The sequence below is a fragment of the Camelina sativa genome, chromosome 3 (genome assembly GCF_030686135.1).
Source record: "Camelina sativa cultivar CO46 ecotype springtype chromosome 3, ASM3068613v1".
Lineage (NCBI taxonomy): Eukaryota > Viridiplantae > Streptophyta > Magnoliopsida > Brassicales > Brassicaceae > Camelina > Camelina sativa.
Window position 1 is genome coordinate 25,192,445 of NC_141882.1, and position 9,083 is coordinate 25,201,527.

The window sequence follows — 9,083 nt, forward strand, 5'->3', positions numbered from 1 at the left end:
TTCATGAAACTTTTGAGTGAGTTTGGAACTGATTGGAGATGATTGGGAACAAAGATTCGACGATCGGCGTCGAGCAGAACGTGTCTGCAAGGTCGGTGTCGATCGACACCAGGTGGGTGTCCGTCGACACAATGTTTGAGCTAGTGTTGATAGACACCCCTTCTGGTGTTGATCGACACCAACTTGTGTGATTCGTGATTTCCTGGTTTGTTGAGTTTGTTTGTTGTTTGTTAAACATTGGAATCTCAGTTGCTTGTGTGTATTGCTCAGTAGATGGGAGGATTGCCTCACTGAGTGTTTATTAAATACTCATGCATCTCAATTTATGTTTGCGGTGTAGGTAAAAGCAAAGTGTGAACGTGGAATCAAGGCGATGAGGAGGAGGATGATCTAGGATCTCGTTTGTGTGATGTTGGTTATGTATGGTTATGTTGTTGGAACCTTGGTTAGAGTCATGTTAGGTTGTTAGATAGAATGGCTAGGAATGATATTGTATTAATGATATATATTGGTTTGGTATTATTAACATGTTTCCGCTGTGCATAATGTTTGTTGCTGGTTTAATGATGATTTGTGGTTTGGTTGGTTTAGTTAAGTAGTATGAAATGCTTAATTATATCTTGTATTTGTTATTAAAAAAAAAAAAAGAACGGGTTGTTTCATTTACTCTCATGAATTATACACTAGGGATTACATATGTTTATATAGTAAGATAATTTCCTAAACTAAGATATAATTAAATTGTGTAATAAATATTATAATATCTTTATATTATTTACATGATCTTCTAGATCCTTCTATACAGGGAACATAACAGGAGTGATTCTGTTCATCGGCCAAGTTCTTCATCCCTTGCATTAAAACTAATTTGGAGCTTACTGGTTTTACTTACAGTCGAGTGTTCAATAAATGAGTGTGAGTGATGATGATTTGAGGACTAATCTTTGTGCTATGTACATCGTTTTTGATGTATGTAATAATGATAACATCTCTTTGTTTGGTACATGTTTTGATGGATCTCAAAGCTTTTCTAACACAGCAAATATACTCATAGCTTCAATATGATAATTCTCCTAATACATGAAACTTGATTCATCACATACAAATCTATACTATAAAAGTTGGCTAACTCTCTTCCTCAGCGTTCAAGAGTGTGCCACCTGTATTTTGTCTTCAATTTCTTATGTGATAAAAATATGTAAATAATTAAATGGTTTTAAAAAGACAAACAAATTTATTACAAGCAATAACTTAAACCGACTAGACCACGATTAAATTGGAAACTGTTATCTACAACGACAGTAATAAAGAACCTAAAATATGTAGTTTGGAACCACTAAACCTTTTTGTTTTCTTAACACACAAATTAATAATAGCGCAGACTTTAGAGAATATTAATACATAAAAACAGTAGTGGAATCTATACTATAAAAGTTGGCTAACTCTCTCTCTCAGCATGCCATCTCAGCACCCAAGAGTGTGCCACCTTTATTATGTCCTCAATTTCTTATGTGATAAAAATATGTAAATAATTAAATGGTTTTAAAAAGACAAACAAATTTATTACAAGCAATAACTTAAACCGACCAGACCACTTACTAACGATTAAATTGGAAACTGTTATCTACAACGGCAGTAACAAAGGACCTAAAATATGGAGTTTGGAACCACTAAACCTTTTCGTTTTCTTAACACCCAAATTATTAATAGCGCAGACTTTGGAGAATATTAATACACAAATACGGTAGTGGAATCTATACTATAAAAGTTGGCTAACTCTCTCCCTCAGCATGCCACCTCAGCACCCAAGAGTGTGTCACCTGTATTCTGTCTTCAATTTCTTATGTGATAAAAATATGTAAATAATTAAATAGTTTTAAAAAGAAAAACAAATTTATTAAAAACAATAACTTAAACTGACTAGAACCGAGTATAATAATATCGATTAAACTGACTTACTTTATTCTCTAACTTAATTAAAAACAAATTTATTAAAAACAATAACTTAAACTGACTTACTTTATTCTCTAACTTAATAACGATTAAATTGGAAATTGTTATCTACAATGACAGTAATAAAGGACCTAAAATCTGGAGTTTGGAACCACTAAACCTTTTCAGGTTTAGTTTTCTTAACACCCAAATTATTAATAGCGCATACAGACTTTGGAGAATATTAATACACAAATACGGTAGTGGAATACTAATAAATTAAAATAAATACATATATCCATGATTACGTTGTAACGACTCAAAAAACACATTAAATCCCATAACCACGATTAGGTCGTTACGAAGCTACATTACATATCTGGACATTACATAAACAAAACTTAAACACCAAACCATACTGTTTATATATATTAGTTATACACCGTTTGTGTTTAATACAATCTTCGGTTTTACTCGGTTCAAAGTGCAAAGATGCACAAATCATTACAAGGTTACGGGAAAACCATTTGCTATCGGTTTTAACCTATAGTACATCGCGGAACAATGTTTATATTACCAAAAAAAAAAAAATTGTATTTAAGATTATATAATTTTATTTTAATTGTTAATTCTAAAATTTGACCAGTTGTATACTGCAGAAATAATGGGACAATTATTTAGTATAGTTATAATAATATTACATTTTACCGTATCAAATTTCTTATGGTTATAAAATTTTAAATTTTAGGGCATTTTAGAATTAGCATGTAAAATAATTATACTTACTTTATTATTTTTAAAAAAATTTAGTGTTGTTAAACTTAACTCTTAAGGTAAGTGTTTTTAGATTGAACTAGTGAAATAATTATATTCGAAAATGTTATCATGAGGTATAATGCAGGTTAAATTCTATTATATAAATTCAATTTATTAGATTTAGCCCGTGAAAAAATTATTCTTACATTTTTTATCAGCATAATAATAACCATTAAAAAAATTAATTTTTTCATATCAAACAGTATAGTTATTCTCGAAATTAAAGTTTTAAAGGAAAATTATAAATATACTGTATATATATACATGGAATATGTTATTAAGTGTAATAATTTTCTAAATATAAAAATTGTTTTAGGAAATAATAACCCAAATTGGTAGAGATATTTTAGGAATCTAATTGATTTTTTTTGGTGCAATTTTGTAGTGATTAAATTTTCAAATAAGTATAATTCAAAGGTTAGAACAAAAAATGTACTTAATAAATGTTAATATAGATAATTCAAAAAATTTCTACAACTTAGTGTTTTATTTACTTCCATTTAAATACTTTTTAAAATGTCAAAATAATTTGGGGTTTTTAGCAAACAAATTGAATTCCTTAAAAAGACAATGTGGTTAGATTTTGTAACTATAATTACAGTCTCACTTTACCAATTTAAAAATCTTATGGAAAAATAAATAAATAAATGATGTAAGAAAATTAGAATAATATTTTTACAGTTGTCTTATTAGTTTCTTCTAAATATATTAGAGGATTATTATGAACCAACTTATTAATACAATCAATTGATTTCACTAATTACTATTCTATTAAATACAGCTACTGTACAAGTTTCTGATTTAGTAGCACTTGTTGTTGTTGCTACTACTGCAGGTGGAACTGTTGCGGCTGAAAAAAGGTGTTTGTTATTGTTGTTTATGCGGTTGTCAAGAAGAAAGAATTGGTATCCTACTACTCCTCAAACATCTATTGCTGAGTTTGAAACATCGGTTGAGGCGTTTGATATTAAACACACAAAACATACAAAAAATATACACAAAAAATACAATAAACAAACGTCAGAATACCAAAATACGAAACCAAAAAAATAATAACACGAACGAAAACAATAACCCGAACATAGTGCGGACACACACCTAGTCTTATATAATATGAGAAGGTTTAGTCTAACTTTTACTCACATTGCAACATTTGACATTCTCTTTGAGTGACACCTGTCATCTTTTATTTTTATTTTTTTTTAAAACAAATTTCTATCAATCTTAATTCCAAATAATCATACTTTTCTTATCGAGTTGGTACACTTTATACATTTTTCTTACATTTTATTAAATTTGTCTTTCATCCTTTAAAGTGGAAAAACACACACAATTTTATAATAAAAGAAAATATCATAATAAAAATCATATCTTGGATGAGAAATAAAATAGTTTAAATACATGATTATGATTATGCCTTTATGTAATTTTATAAACCTCAATTTTTACAGATTTTAAAATCATATAATGTGAAAAATTAATTGAGTAGGCAATAAAATTAGTCACCTCCACTAAAATCCTATTAAATTATGACAAATAATATAATAACGTATAAATTACACAATAATATCATATCTCTCTACACTCTTTTTATACACAACTAGGTTCAGACCCGCACATACGTGCGGAGTTATTTTTGCATAATTTTTTTAAAGTATAATTTTCAAGTGATCAAACCCGTCTAATATGTCTGATTGCAACGTTTAAATTTTTTTTGACCCGGAAAAACCTCATTCCTAGTAATTCATATGAGTAAAAATTATGTCTGCATATGTTCTGCTTGAATTTTTGTTCCCAAAATTCTCGTCTCGTGTTTTGTCATACATGAATATACCCACACAAAATTCTCATAACCTGATTACTATGGAACTAATTTGAACGATTTCCTAAAATATAATAAATCTGTTGTTTAATCATTTTTTTGTTCTTAATATGGATATTTGATATGACTTTTTTAACATTTAAGTGTATTCCCCAATTAATAATATAGATTTTGAAACGACCTAACCCATTTTTTTAAAAAAATAATAAATAATAAATAATAATAATATTAAATAAACTATAACTAGTGGTCCCATACCCACTAGCCACCTAACCACAATCACAACCAACAACGGAAATAACCAATACCAACATCCAATAATAATCCAATATTACAGCATAACCAATATTCAAGTTCCAAACAACAGGAAACACAAAACCAGCATTTTAGCAACGTTTCTAATGACTCAACTCTGGCAACCTAGCAATACCAGACAACAACCAATCGAGTCCCTAGAACATCCTCCTCTTCATTGCCTTGATTCCACGATCACACTTTGCCTTTACCAGTACCACAAAAACAAATTGCAATGCATGAGTATTTTATAAACACTCAGTAAGGCAATCCTCCCATCTACTGGGCTATACACACAAGCAATAGAGACATCTCTAATCATCAACCAAAAATCAACAATTAACAATAACAAACCAGGACCCTGCATCGACCGATACCAATCATGCATCGACCGACACCAGTTGGGGTTGCGTCGACCGACGCATGATATGCATCGACCGATGCAAAAGTTACTTGCATCGACCAATACTCCCATTGAATCGACCGACGCATGCTCGACATAGCACAAAACCCTAAGGATTCACACGCCGTCCTTGCACTTGCATCGACCGATGCACTCATGCACATGCCGAGCATCGTTTTCCCCGAAGCTTCTCGCCGGATCTTTGTTCCTGCAAGCCACAAACTCGATCCCAAGCCACGAGAAAGCCTCACAAAGTTCCAAATAACATTCTAACAAGCCAAACAACACATAAACAAACAAATCATAGGATCTCTAGCTTAGATAAGCCATGGTCATGCACTTACCTTTGCCACAGAAGATTCTGAACCACAAACAAGCAAGAACACGCTCCTAGGAAGCTCCTACAACAATCTCAGCTACAGATCTCTACAGAAACACCTCCAATCTCCCAAAAACTCACCAAGAACACTTCGAACTCTTTTCCTCTCTTCTTTTCTCTCGGAAACGGGTAAACTCGTCGTATGAGACAAAAAACACGACTTAAGGGTTTTCCCTAACCCAAAACGCAGCGTTTAACTTAGACTCGTCCGCACTAAACCGGCTATGCATCGACCGATGCAATCCCTAAACCGGGATTATTGAATGAAATATTGCTTAGTTATACTAATGACAATTTATTGTAAATAATATAGTAAGAGAAGGGAAAATAATAAAATGGGATATAAAGCGTGAGTATTTTATATAGGAGATACCATCAAGTATTTTACTAAGGATGATTCTATTAATTTGGATATTATTAATTTTTTTGAAGTAATATATGTGTCCGTAATTGATGGAGAAATAAAATTACAAAATTGTTTCGTGAGGGAGAAGACTATAATTGGTCATTAGATCCATTATATAATTGGTCTTAGTTATGGTGTTATATCACTGGATTTTATAAATTTTAGTTGGTCATTAGATCCCTATATATCTCAGCTATTGGTATAATATTATTACTTGTTTTCATTTTTATTGGACTGGATTTTTTAAAGTTTAAGATTTCTGTAAAAAACACTATAACTACATATTTATATATAATGTTTAACTACATAATTATCCAAATTAAAGTATATATTCATGTCACTTTAATTGGTGATCATATGTTTTTTTGGGCAAATATAGTTATTGTTTTTAGTGAAAGAATAAACATTGAGCCAGTTTCAAATGACCTTCGATTCTTTCATCATTAGAGCTTTATAAAATTATTAGAAAGATAACATTATTTATATTTCTGAAGATATGATTTTAAATATATATATTTTTACATCTCATAATATAGTTATATTATTATATTACAATATATAGTGAATTAATTTAATTTTTAAATATTTAGGGGATAATATTTATCAATTTTTGAATAATATTTACCAATTTTAGAATTTATAGGAGCAAAATATTGTGTATATAAATAAATTCAACAATAGTGGCATTTGACAAAATATATATATATATAAGAGAACATTTCTGAAGATATGATTGTAAATATATATATTTTTACATCTCATAATATAGTTATATTATTATATTACAATACATAGTGAAATTAATTTAATTTTGAAAATATGTAGCGGATAATATTTATCAATTTTATAATAATATTTACCAATTTTAGAATTTATTGGAGCAAAATATTGTGTATATAAATATATTGAACAGCAGTGGCAGTTGAAAAAAAAATATATATATATATAGCCGTGACAGTTTTATGTAATTTTATGGAATACTAAGGGTGAACAATAAATTGGGTACGGAGCTCTCTGGCGACGACACGTCAGTTTTTTTTTCCAGAATGTTTCTTTTTTAATATATAAGGGATAATATCATCTCTCTCTACACTCTTAGTAACTGAACCTCATTAGTTATAAATAATAGCTTTTCCTTTCATATCAATACACATAACAACATATAATCAATTTGTCAAGAGCATTTCAGAATTGTTATCATGACATAATAAATAGATAGAAAATCAGGCAAAGTCAACACATATGAAAATCTTCTTTTATATATATATATATATATATATATATATATATATAAAAGAAGATTTTCATATGTGTTGACTTTTCCTGATTTTCTATCTATTTATTTCATTAGACAATTGTAAGTGACATATTTAAAATAGTATTAATTAAATCAGGAAGTTTGATTATTTATTATATGGAAAATATATTGAATTTTATATTTAATATCATGTATTGGGTCACAAATTGTTTTCACCATGCATTAAAGAGAGATGTGTCAAGAGGAAAACAAATTGTCATGTTTCTTGATTATGATGGTACTCTTCTCCAGTCCTCGATTATCCAAACAGAGCTTTGATGTCTAGCAAGGGGTCCTTATAATTAATCAAGATATATTTATTCTTTTTTCTCCATAGTCAAGATATATTTCATGTGTTCTATGTTTCACAGATGATAAGAAGAATGAAAAACATGTTCAGGTCTTTTCCAACTTTTATAGTTATGTATACGCATTTTATTTTTGGTAAAATAGTTACAAATTTTCAAGGTACAATTTGTAAAATAATTTTATTTCCCTTTTTCTTAACCAAATTTGTTAACGACCAAATTACAATTTGATATGTTATTTATTATTTTTATTTTTGTAGATTTATAGCTTGGTGAAGCTAGCAGAACTGTATTATATATAAGCCATGGAATGGAATCAATATGGATATTAAAGGCTCAGCTAAAGTCTTCTCAAGATACAAGAAGGTAGATTCTTAAAAAATTTATTAACTAAATTTTAAACTGAATTTCTTTATTTACTTTTTAATTGAAATTTTGTTTCCCATTTTTTAAATCAAATTTATTAACTGCCAAATTACAATTTGATATATTATTTATTATTTTTATTTTGTAGATTTATAGCTTAGTGAAGCTAGCAGAACTGTATTGTATAGAAGCCATGGAATGGAATCAATAGATATTAAAGACTCAGCTAAAATCTTCTCAAGATACAAGAAGGTAGATTCTTAAAAAAATTGATTAACTAAATTTTAATCTGAATTCCTTTATTTACTTTTTAATCGAAATTTACTCTTGGTTTTTATATATGTAGACATTGTTTCAAATTTTCTGAGGATTAGTTAAATGACTTTATTTTAGGTTTATGTGTTTGTTTTAACATCATATCGAGAAAGGGACCAAACCAGTTCCAGAGGACAAGCAGACTAAACAACCTTCAACCACAATTTATTTTCTGTTTTATATCAAATAATAGGTATATTTTAATAGTCACAATATGTTTTCCTCACCAAAATCTACTCCATCCATGCCTTCTTAATCCAATTTCTAGAGAAAAAAAGAACAATTTTTAGTTTTCCTATATATTTTTAATAACTAATTAATGACAAACTGTAAACTTAAAAAAAAAACTGAAAATTATTGATTGTAGAAAGTTGTTAATCACAAAAAAAATGCAATTAAAATCAGTTTTCATTATGTTTTCTTAATATATGTGAAAATCATAAAATATGGATTAATGGAACAGAGGGAGTATTGTCTAACAAAACCATTTAATTTAGTCCCACATAATTTGTAAACTTATGTACTGTTTAAAAAATTTCAATGATAAATGGAAAGAAGGTAAGATTTTTTATGATTTGTGGCAACATTTTCATTTTGTTGGATGAAAGGGATTTTGTTTCATATTACAATATTGGCCAGGCTAGATTGTGGAAAATCACTATCCATGAAAATGGAGGCATATTAAAGGCACTTCAAACGTTTGGACCTAGCAAAATAAAAGTTTATAAAAGTCAAATGTTTTATT